Source organism: Ambystoma mexicanum, chromosome 3q (assembly GCF_040938575.1).
Source record: "Ambystoma mexicanum isolate Mex_15411 chromosome 3q, UKY_AmexF1_1, whole genome shotgun sequence".
In the NCBI taxonomy this organism is placed as follows: domain Eukaryota; kingdom Metazoa; phylum Chordata; class Amphibia; order Caudata; family Ambystomatidae; genus Ambystoma; species Ambystoma mexicanum.
The window spans coordinates 21,011,580-21,024,421 of record NC_090926.1 but is presented as its reverse complement, the minus strand read 5'-3'; the positions used below and the strand labels follow the sequence as shown (position 1 = coordinate 21,024,421).

Below are 12,842 nucleotides of genomic sequence, written 5' to 3'. Positions count from 1 at the left end.
CTAAAGTTAAGAGGATTGACCTACCTACACCAAAAATTCACAGTACTATTGGTAAAAATTATAATTTGAGATTTATCACCAGATTTCATTCAGACAGTCACAAAGTATTTGCCATCCTAAAACAAATTGGTCTATTTGATGAATTGACAAAGATCTTAGCCAGTGGGTACTTTAAGAACCTAGAATCTCATATATTATATTAAGGCACCTACATTAAGATCCTTATGTCCATCATTCATGGCAGAGATACCTTAAGAGAATTTGAGTTGGTTACAATTGGGCTGACCAGTGGGATTTCACAAATGTGGTTTGTGTTCAGTTTGTCCTTATGTCATGAATATTAACAAGATTGATTTTGGTCCACTGGGGTCCCACCATATTAAACAATGTATAAACTATTGAACCAAGTTTGTGATATATTTTATTGCATGTGTATGCCAATTTACATACATTGGAAGCACTAAGAACTAAAGACCAGCATTCAGGTACATTTAAGCACTATTGGAAGTCAAGACAGCAGACCCATTGGCTACAAATTAGCAAGCAAAACACCAGTTGGATAAAAATAAAAAGAACAAAAAAAAAAAAAAAAAAAAAAAAGAAAAAAAAAGGAGGGGAGGACCCAAGATTAGTTGGACTGATGACTGACGTGTGGCAAAAAAGGCAGAGACGATAAATGAAACTTAGACAGCAGAAGGCCAGATTATAGATGGGGGGACTCATAGATTGAACTCTGATCATGAGTTTGATGTGTTTCTCTAGTGCTTAAGGCGTTTATCATAATATGTCAGATTCTGGTATCAATGAGTTCTGTTCCCCACCCTTGGATGGGATCTACCATCCCACTAAGGTGGTACAGTGAACTTAGAATCGTAGTTTCAGGTGTAGAGGTGAGCTATTTTCCATAAGCCAATTGGTTTGAGACTTGATACTTTTCCCCATCTCTTATACCTCATTAGGAGGCAGTGTTTTCACCAAGTGGATCAAGTATTGTTACTCCAGTGGTTCGAATTGTTTGCAGACCTTTAGGTTTTAGTTTAAAGAATTGACATCACCAACTCAGTAATCTCAGATGTTGGAATGCTATGGTTTACACTGCTTTGGCCCTTTATTTGGCAGCAGCCATCATTACGGTCTTCCCATGTTAGCCTCTCGTCATTAAAGGGCGAGTGGCCTTATCCTGCTCTGCAATCAGGCAGGTAACACACTTTTTGGGGTCTGTGTATTAGGACCTAGCAATTTGAATTTGGTGGAAATTACCTTTGCTACATAGGTATATTTCATTTTTTAGGCTTCAACATGGGAGGTTTTATATTGGAACTTGTGTACAGGCCCAGGCACACGGGCCAAAGTGAAGGTTTTCATTGACACAGTAGGACCACTATATATCCTAAGCCAACAGCTCCCTCTAGTGGCGTCAACAGGCATAGCTACTGCATCGGACAAACATACAGTGCCAAACATACATCTGGCCTTTTATTATATTGTGTTAGATGGTAGGGATTAGACTTTACAGTCAATTCCTGCATTCTTTAGTGCTCCGTCACGGATACACTTGTTGCTAGCAAGCGTTTCATTGAACCATTTAAACATGGCAGACAGCGATGCAGAGCCGGCTAACTGCTTGGGTCTTTTACTTGATACGACATTCACTCAAAGTCGTGACCTCGAGTCAGCTGACTAGCAGTTTCTGTGCCGAAAGGCTACTGGTCGATGGAAACGGTGAACCACAAATACTTGGTATACTATTTATGCGTTCTTCCCATTGATAGGCATTTTATTACTGAGTCCTGGAGCTTATTCTTTCGGGTTCCACTTCCTAACAGTCGAATGTTCTTCCTGTATATAATCACATGTAATGCTGCGGTTTGTGTCTTGTCCAGTTTGCTCGGGGAAATCGCACATTTAATGACGTGCTAAATGTGGCTTTATTTACAGGCTTGAAAGTGATGGTATTGTCACACTTTTGATTCAGATGCAGTATTTAACCAATTTAATGGTCTTGGCTTGTCACTGCACCCAGGTATACCATTATTAAGAGTTAAAGCATATTGGACCCTCAGTCCAGCTTGCACTTGCTTTTCACGCACCATCTGTTTAGGTTATGACTTTAGGGCATATATCTATAGAGGTTGTGTTTGACTTTGCTGCAATTAGGTCACTTGAGTTGGGAATTGCCTTGCTATGCGTTGGTTACAATTTATTGTCATCTTTGTTTTAATTCGCACCACATGTGGACTTACATAGTTTCAACTGACACTTTTCATTTCGTTGCTTTTACAACACGCTTTTGCCAAAAAACTATCAATGCTCACACCAATTGAAATGTTGCATTGGGTTCCCCATCTCCATGCTTCCCTCTCCCCACACTTTGGTTATGAGTGTTTTTATTGGTTTTTGAGTTGCCCTCTTCATTTCAATAATATGACAAATGTTCATGTCTTTTTTGTTTTCCCCATTTCACTTTCCTTCTTTGAACCACAATATTAATATGTTGCTTGGACTATTATGTGTTTTATGTTGAATTGCTTTACTTCTATCATTTTAATCCTTTCTTGTTGCAATTATGTTCTTGTGTTTCTTATTTTGATCCTATTTTAATTTTTGATGTGCATTTCTTGGGTTTATTTTCCCACTATTGTTGTTCAGTCTTTTCATGTTAACTATGTATGGACAGCCTGGAAAAAGACCCAGTGGGTCGAAACACGCGACAACTGTGTTCCCTTCTGATTTTGTGCACCACTAACTAAACAATTGTGCATATTTGTTCATGCTATATTTTTACTAGCCAGCACAGTGAGACAGTGATTCCATTTGTGTACACATTATCTCTGGGGTCTGCTTGGGCACCGGACCTCTCTTCATCACTAGCACCTGCAGCAGGCCATTATGTATCCTACTGAAGAAGGTTTTTATGAGCACATGGGATTTAGCTTGTATTGCCCACCTTGTTTTTCAATTTACTATGCATTACTACCTACTTCTCATTTTGGGAGGTTAGAATCGAGAAGTTAAGACCTAGCTGCAAACCTTTTGATGCCATTTTTACCATAGATGTATAACAGAATGCTGCTGCCCTGGCCCCATGCCATTTATTACCCTCACATTGCAATGGGGCAATGTCCCTTCTGCTTATAGCAAACAGTGATTATGCCACTACCAAAAAAAACTCCTTAGACCCCAACACCCGAAATCACTTCTGGCCACCCACTGCTTTCCATGGTCTTAGAGAACATAGTGACAATTCAGCTTAAGGATTTTGTAGATCACCGTCGATTGCATGATATTTTTAAATTCAGCTCTCACCACAAAGGACTGAAAAAGCTTTACTGTAGGGTCTGGGTTGACATTCTGGTCAACACCAATTAGAAGTCCTTGTTCCTTTTGATTGTGTTGAACCTCTATAGCTTTAAACACCGACAGTTTTTGTTACTGTGGACCATGCTCCTTTGGCTACTGTAGCACCAGGGGCAGAAATTCAAGCTGCAAGCTACTTATCAGCCATAACAAAGTCACTAGCCAAAGCAATTCTATACATACACATAGGACACTATGGGCCTCATTACGACTCAGGCGGTAAGGGGTTTACGGCGGCGTAAACAGCGCCGACCCTTACCGCCTGATTCCGAGGTCCCTTAGCGCCATGGAGGTTTTAACACCTGCTTTTAGCAGGTGTTAAAATCCATGGCGCTAAGGGACCTTGATGTTAATTACGCCACCGTAATTTACGGTGGCGTAATTAACGCCTTCCCCACTCCCATTATGCCCTATGGGGCAAAAATGGGAATGGGGAAGGGTAAATGGGGATTGGGGACTTACCGCCCCGCCGACCTCGGAATGGGGCGGTAAGTCCGCCAACCAGGTACGACCCAGGCGGTAACTTACCGCCTGGGTCATAATGAGGCCCTATGTCTTGCTCACCAAGAGTCAAAGATCACTAGCCAATGGCTAGAGGCGATTGCAAAATGTTCACCCTGATTTTTACATAATGCAAACAACAGGGGAAACCTGTTTAATGACAATCTTCTCTCTTACTTCCTCTTCCAGGCTTGTTCAGGACCACTGGGCCCCAGTACCATTCCGAGACCAATAATCTGCAGCTATAGCTCTATGCGACATTTGCCCAAGCAATTGCTTTTACTCAATATCAGGTGAGCTAGCAGAAGAAATTAGTGGTCTAAAACTCAATATCATTAAAACAGAGGTTCTCCTGTTCAGTCCTGGCCACACGCTCCACTATTCTAACACTGCACCTCCCCTTTCTTGCCCTACTTTTTGTTCAGACTATTCCTTATGCCAGTAAAGTTCAAAATCTTGGAAACAACTCTGAATCGGACCCGAGCCTCCATACCCAAATTGGAACAGCGATGAACAGGGCCTATTATTAACTTCGCCTTTTTAACATCGGACTCGCCCGTTCATCCCCACAAGTGGTAAGTGGTGCTGGCTCCTTGATTAATTCCAGTCTCGATCCTGGTAATTTCTATCTCTAGAGATCCTTCAGCTCATCAAACGCATTTCCTCCAGAACATCCTCAACGCAGCCTCATCCTCCATCTTTTGGCTCAATAGTGAGTACGCCATACCTCAGCTTTGCCACTCTCCGCACTAGCTACCGTTACCAGCTGGATACTCCTTAAAAGTCTCTTGCTTCACCTTCAAATGGCTCGGTTAAGATGGATTTACAAAATCAGCATTGGTGGGAGGATTTTGGGAGGGCACCTCATTATGGTGAAAAGGGAAGACGCAGAGGTTAGCCAAGCCCAATCAAGCTGAGGCAGCAGAGCAGTCAAGGCTTAGTCTCAGGAAAGGTCTGTGTGGTCTAGGGCTACAATGAGTCCACACAGAGCAACACCAGTAATTCCAGTTAGACAGGCAAGTGAATGAAAATACAATTATTTATTCAGCCTTTAGTTTTCCCACTAAACAGATACAAACACCAGGCAAATAGTCACACTCAACCTTCATAAAACAGATCTATACATTCACCCATAGAGGAGATATATTGGCATTAAGGACCAGTGCAACACAGGTAAGTAGTGCATATGCATAAATAAAGACAGAAATCTTAGAATGAACACAAAACAATTTCCTTTATAAATCTAAAACCCAAGATGGTTTGAGGCCTTGTGCCCAAAAGTCATCAGTTCCAAGTATACGGTTCTTCATGTAGGTTTACAGTTTTGCAATGCCAGTGGTTATGATTCTAATGTTATATAAAAGTTATTCAAGTAAAATTCAGATTAGGATTGAACTCAATCCATCACTCTTGGATAGTCAGGTAAAAGTGAGTAAGAGCCAGGACTTTACGTCCATGCAACCCTATTGGAGTTTGAGAGGGTGGGGGGCAAAACAGATATGTTCTTACCCATTGGACTCAGATTCTTCCAGAGACAACTGCCGGCGTTCTGGAATCCTTTGGGGACACAATCTTTTGTGCTTGGTCTAGTCGAGGAAGGTCTAGGAGGTCATGTGTGCAGAGGTCACTTTCGGCACTGAGATTTAATTTTGGTCAGTTGTGTTGCTCAGTAATCTGTTCCAGACAGCTTCCAGTAGAAGACACAAACGTGGAAAGATGATGACTTCTGTGGGGCAGACCACTTGAGACACCTCACCGGATTAAAGAAGTGTTACAACAAGTCATCAGTCAGGCGGCAACAGGTGATCTTCAGCTGGCAAACACTGGAGCAGGTCCAGTCTAGCTTCTCCTTGGTGTGAAACGGCTGAAAATGCAGGAGCAGGCGACCTGTGGCACAAGCTGGAGATCTGAAATGGTCCAAGTCTCAGCTCGGAATGGCAACGTCTGCAGCGAGGTAGCCCAGGAGAGAACTGGTAAGTCCACCATTTGGTCCAAAGATGCTTCCGAAGACTCAGCAGGCAAGGATCCTCGAGCAGGGGGTGGAGGGGTCGAGACTGGTTGATCCCATTGGTCCAGTAGTCGAAGCACCAACCAAGACCTTCTTGAGATTAAGACACAGGAGCAAGGCTTCACCGGGACAACAACTGGAGTTGATGCTGGTCAGCTGCAGGGGTGATCAGAGGGCTGCTCTTCTTCATAGAAGTCTTGGCTACAGCTGTTATCTGATGAATAGAGCCCTCATTTTATCCAAGATTCAGGCTTGGAGAAACCCCAAGACCACCAAGGGCAAGGATCTGCAACCTTCAAACAGCCAATGGCTATCGAACAGATAGTCCCAGCTCCCTTTTCTGACACACACTGCCCATTAGCCCACGAAAGCCACAGCTCTTCCTGGGAAAGGGATTTCCATAGAAGGCATTTCCTCAACTAAGGCGGCCAAAAAACAATATAGCCAAAGAATCAGCTAAAAGCCTTGTGTCGCGGCCATTTTATGGCGTCAGCCACCTTTTGTAGCTATTCGCTGCAAATTCAAAAGTGCACAAGTAAAATAACACAAACTGTAAAATGATCACAGCAGTGACAGCTTGTCTTAGGCACGTTGTAAAAATATAACAAAAAAAACATTATAGACAAAGATATAAGTATACACAGTATCCTAACTGCACTTAATGGTAAGAATGAGCAAAACAGGCAAGGGAGTAAAGCAGAAGGTTTTAACCAGCTCCAAAATGTCAGGACAGGGTTCTAAACACGCAAAAAGGGTGCACTGGTACAAAAAGAAAATCTTTCATGGCCGGCCCTCCCATACTTGGCTTTCAAGCTTCAACTTGATTAACACAACAGAACACTTGCTCTGCCAATCTTTACCTACTGAAGATACCACCTCACAACTAGAAATATAGGTGAAGATGGCAGTTCCGGTATAGGTCGCCTTTCTTCGGCTGGTGCCTCCCTCTGGAACAGCCTCCCTGCCTCCCTTAAACTTGAGGAGAACTATCTCCGGTTCCGGAAGCACCTCAAAACCTTTCTCTTTTCTTCTGCTTTTTCTCCTCCTCTCCTCTGCTGACCTCCTGGCTGTAACCGGAACTGTACTGGCTACCTGGACACCCTCTGATCTCGGGCCCAGGTCCCTCCCCCGCCAAGCATGACACACCTGCAGCACTGCCCTCATGGCAACCCCCGCACTTGGGGACTGTTTCTGTACCCCTACAGTCCCCCTTCCAGCTCTTGACACCTGATGTCTGCACTTACCACATGCTGGCCGTCACTTTACTTATTGTTATTATTCATTCCCATGTAATGCACTGTCCCTGCCCCGTTCCCATGCACTTGTGCGATCTGAATGACACCTGGCCTAGTAGGATCGTTGTCCGTCCTCCCTTTGTTCCCCTCCCTTGCCTCGTCGCGACTTGAAACACTTGTGTATAGGCGCATTATAAATGCCATATCATATATAGCATGTCAATGCCCCTGCACTTGAATTCGCTACCTCACTAGCGTGACCTTGTTTAGAAAAGTTCTCAAAAATCTATGCTCGCCCCTTTATATGCCCCTTGATTATACGGTTATTTCTTACCGTGCATAATAGCAGTTTAGTTGGAGATTCAAACTACCAATTAAAATCGAAACATGACCGCAATCTGAGAATTTAAAACAGATATTCTAGCAAATAGAGGAACTCCCAATGCAGAGAAAAAGCAATTCCACCTCACTGTCAAAAGCATTCAGGTCCAAGACCATGAACTCTGACTCACCGCCACTAGCTATCACATTTCTTCTTACATTGCCGGAGGAATGAGAGGCGCAAAAATGCAGCTATGCATCAATGTAAACTTTTTCCGTTCTCATTGAGAAGCGAGGTCAGCCTATATCAGGGGTAAACATTTCAAGTTGCAAGCTAGCCAGGCATAAAAAGTCACCCCACCCCCTCAGTTCTCCACATGCACACAACACACTATTTCTTACTCGCCAAGAGTCAATTGTCACTAGCCAAAGGCTAGTGCACATTTTGAGGCCTGGGCTATAGGGCTACAAAGGTGTCTTTCATTGCTGGATTGGATTTATGGAACAAACCAATTGTAGCATTGTAAATAGATGTGGGCAGAGTCAAAAACATTTAATTTCTGCAAGAGCTGCTCCAACATGGGGGGGGGGGAGGGACTACTGAGAATTGTTGGTATTATGAGTTAATACAACTATTAATAATAATACTAAGATTGTTATATAGAGCTGCATACTTGATGCTCTAATAAACAGCTGTTATTTTAAAATGTGGAATTATTTAATTAATCAACCTCAAAAGAGTCAAGTCCGAATATACCCTTCATGGGATTCAGCCTTGAGACATGCAGGCTGGTTCAATATCGGAGGTGAGGGCTTCACTCAGGGGCTGTCAACCCAGCACTGAATAAGACAAGCTGTACTGAAACATCAGGTTACCCATCCGGTAGACTCTTGCAATGTCCCATAAATGTCTTGGTTTTTATTTTAGCTCTTAGTACCCACCTAAGCCTGCTGCACCTCCCAAATGTATAACAAATATTTTAATAATTTAACAAAGTTGCATTTAAGATTCATGTGGCGTTCCTCCCCCATTCCAGGGGCTGGAACTGGGGATAACGGTCCAGTAGCACAAGTTATTGGCCCGAGCAAAGCGAGGGCGGATAACGAGGGCTCCGGGCCGTTATCTCCCGTTCCAGCCCCTGGATCGGGGGATGAAGGCTTTTAGAACCCCGGGTTACAAAAGTGGTAACCCGGGGTGCTAAAAAAAAAAAAAGAAAAAGAATTTCCTTCCTACAATGGGACGCATGTAGCATCCCGCTGTAGAAAGGAAAATCCTTTTCCATTAGGGCCGCCATGAAAAGGTAAGGTGGTGCTCCGTACGGAGCCCATCTTCCCTTTCCATGGTGGTCAAGGAGAGGAAGGTGTGGCTGTGGCGGCGAGAGCCGCCGCAGCCGAGATAAGGTAAGTGGAGGGGGAAGCGGGAGGAGATAGTGAAGAATATATAAAACGGGGGCGGAGGGAAGTTGGCAGCGGGGGTAGCCAGCCATCAGGCCTGCATTCCTGCCACCTGATTGGCTGGCTGGGGGCCAATTACAGCTTAAAATCAATAATACAACAGTGTTATTATCACGCTATGCACTCCAAATTAATTTGTCAATAATCCAAGTTACTTGCAATGCATATACTAAATATTTTCCAGGTCAATGGAAAAAAATAGATTTGCAGGATCGAATGCCAGTTTGGGTCTTCTGCTCACAAGGTAGACGTTGTCGAACCCCACCCTCAGTTTTATCTTATTTCCTTCCAGCTATCCCCACGAAGTAAACACAATTTACTAGATGCATAAGTGCCTTACAAATGCACAATAAATAAATCTATAGAACCTGGATGTTTGTGTTTGATAAGGGCTTATGGGAGTAAGTAGAGGGACTTTCCACGCTGTGCTTTCTTGGGCATAGTTTCTACATACCTCGGCTCACCAAGACACTGTGGGCCACTGATAAGACAGACAGGCGTTGTGTCCTTAACCAATTTGCACACAAGCCAAGGGTTTTGGTTTCTATGAAAAATGAGGAAAGCAAAAAATGTGAGTGTTTTGCTTACTATTCAGGGAGATTTTGCAAATTCGGATTTCTGGCATACAACCCTTCTCAAGTGTTGTGGTTCCACGAAACAAAGTAGAAGGGCTTTGCCATCTTTGTTTTCTTGGGCATGGCTTCAACATGCCAAGGCTCAATATGCAGTCAGTAAATTCCAGACATACACCCTGGTGCATCAAACACTTCTTCTACAGCCAGCTCTGCTTTAGGTGCTGCGCCCCATAGAATACAGTTAAGTCCCACGATAAATGTGTCCAATTGTACACATAGCACCTCCACCTTTTCGTTTTCACGCTTTTCTCAGCATTTGATCTATCCCTCGCCCTCATCCCAACTATCTAATGTAACACATTTGCAGAGTGGAGGCATCCCCACGAGGGTAAAGCAAAAACAAAGAGGTGATGGCTGGAAGGTTTAGAAGGAATCTTAACCACTGGCATTGCTCTGGGCAACCCTCCAGACCATCATTCTTCGCCTGCCAAGCCATTACAGAAGGGGAAAGACCATATGCAAATCTGGCTTGGTCCCACCCCCACAAGGGTGCCTGAACAATAGCACAAAAATGAGAACAAGTGATGCGCCTGTTTTTGAGGGTGTGAAAAGGTGAGACCTATATCAGGAACAAAACAGAAAAAAATGCATATAAGAAAACAGGTGAATTACAAAAGGTACATTAACCTAAGGGTGCAACTTTGAGTGGGCCCTGGACCAAGGTGCCCGAGGGGACGGCCCCACATATACCTAATCCACGATTCCCACCCTCAGCTCAGTAATCTGCTGAGGGGAAAGTCCAGTTGAGCTCTTGTTAACCGTTTTGGTTCTTTTGTGCCGTTTATGCTCGAGTTTATGGTACAATAGATATTGAAAATGTGATGTTGCTGGTATCCATATTTTCAGTTGAGAAAGATGCTGTGATATTGTAACTGCGGGATGATTATGATTTGCAAATGTACCTTGATCAATATTGTAAAAACTAATAAAACACATTTTTTAATAAATTAACCTAAGGGTGCAAGTGCTTCAAACAAAAGGGAGTACTATTTAAATAAACAGAATTACATTATTAAGCTTCTCTGGAGGCAGTGGCGGGGTCAAGTAGGGTGGATTGGGAGAGAAGACAGGGGGAACTCACTCTTTAGCAAGTAAGTGAAGTTTAATCAAAGCTTTGAAGAGATCCACAGTTGGGCTGGCTTTGATTTTTATGGGCAGTGGGTTCCAGTAGGGTAGGGATAAAGAGTGGAAACGCATGGAGGGTATGGGACAGTGCAGAGGAGGATCGGAGGGAACGAGATAGTGAGTAAATTGAGATGCAATCAGACAGGTATTGAGAAGCAGGAACATGGACAGCTTTGGAGATTAGGAGAAGGAACTTGAAAAGAGCAGTTGTGAATAAATAGCCAACTACCCCTCCCACCTCCATGTTGTCGGTAGGTAAAATGGGGGAGGATCTGGGTAGGCTGTCTAGAGGGAAGGAGGAGAGAGTAAGGTCAATGAGTAGCAGGCCTTGCAAATTCTTAAAATTCCCACTAGATCTTTAGTTTACATACTCGACCTAAGAGAAATACACTTGCCCCACGGTGACTTGTGACAAAATATTTACCAGTGCTTTGTGTAAAACAGGGCATGTCACCATAAGAGCACTATCATATTTGGGGCAATGCTGCCATCCAAAGGCCAGCCATCCACAGTGAAATTTATTGGACATTTACTGCAAACAAAGTTTGTTTGCAGTAAATGTTTGCACACATAATGTCCTACGCAGCTGGACCCCAGTCTTGGGGTCCACCATCCAGACTACACACATTCAACTGATATCAATACCACCATACCTAATGCTAGGATGCAGCTACCATCAGGCAATTGCATCAGCTGCACACATAACTGGTGCACCCAGGCACCCCATGACACCTTTCTCTCTCAACTGACCTGGACTACAGTCCCGAGGGCATTCAAACTACCAGCGCTTTGAGGCAATACCAATGCTATATAGAGTGCTATATTAATGTCAAATAACATAACATAACATATGGCAGACATATAGATTTGTCTACTGTGCATCCATGGGGGACACCATTTTCTGATGGTCATGACTGCGGTTTGCTGCAGTAAAATTCTCTTGTGTTCTGTTGGCAGTCTGGCATCTGAAGTACTGCAATAGCTCATGTGTTACACTACAGAAATTTTTTTATATTTACATCGCTTTGTACTCTACTTTCTACTGAAATGTGTGCTACATTTCGATCATTTAAAAAAAAAATACTAAGGAGCGAAAGCATCTGGAAACTGAGTGGTTTCGGGCTGGCTCAGATCTCTCGCTCACATGCACCAACTCATTTAAAACTCCACCACCTGCCACTGTGGGTAATGCTTTTAATTTTCCCTCAGCCTATGTTGTGCCCTGCAAGAGGTGCTTTTGAATACAAACTGAATCTCGGATTGAGTTTGACACCCCTGACTTACGATGTCCCTCTGAACCCCTAGATGGAAAACATCCATATTGTGGACACCGACACATTTACAATGTCATATGTTGGGTTTGGCTTCCACTGATAGCTACACTTAAATATGCATGGATCAAAATAATGTGATGAGCAAGAGCCTGCAACTGTCTATCAGATCTCAACCAGTATGCAATAGCTATCTCTGGGGAACAGGAAACTAGTACACAGCATGCCACAAATCTAACTTCCACACAGGATGCTAATGGTACATTTATGTACAATGTATATGGCCCAATATGCTTTAAATATCTTCCACGTGTGCACTTATGCTCCAGTTTATACAAGTTCCCAAACGAATACATTTTACATGACACAGATATGTTTGAATAGCTACAGCTGGAGTTGTCAAAAGAAGCACCTGCTAGCTATTGATGTCAAGATAACTAGGTTCTTCTAGGCTACAAACCGGAGCTTAACCACAATTTCGATCAACGAACACGATAGTTAATTGCCTTAACTAAAATGGTTGCTCACTGATTTTAAGTCACAGAAGCTTGTGTTGCATGGCTGTTGGGGAGATTTACAAAAGAAGCACCGTTTAGTGCTTGCTCAAACTTAGCGGTCATCAGTACAGTCTGGCATTTTTTTTCTGTACAACCTCTCCCGGTAACTAACACACACACCAACAGGTCTCATCCCATTCAGGAGGTGATTGTATGTTGTTTCCCTTAACATTTGCGGATTTGTGACCCTGGATTACATTCAGACATCTAGCACTACAAGTGTCAGAATGCAAAGAAAGAACAGAACTAGATATGCATGTCCTGGATGGACTAGGGTATGGTGACAAGCATAGTAAAAGCAACTTCATTAAAGAGGCAAAAACACGAACGTAGCTGATCCCAGAAAAAAAGTGACTTTTTCAAGGCTTATGTTAGGG

At 43.3% G+C, this 12,842-nt stretch overlaps 1 protein-coding gene across 2 annotated transcripts in view; it reads right to left on the bottom strand.

The window, feature by feature from the left end:
* SUN2 (Sad1 and UNC84 domain containing 2) overlaps positions 1 to 12,842 on the bottom strand; it is a 396,247-nt gene that overhangs the window by 382,752 nt on the left and 653 nt on the right. The gene's annotated exons all lie outside the window — the stretch shown is intronic.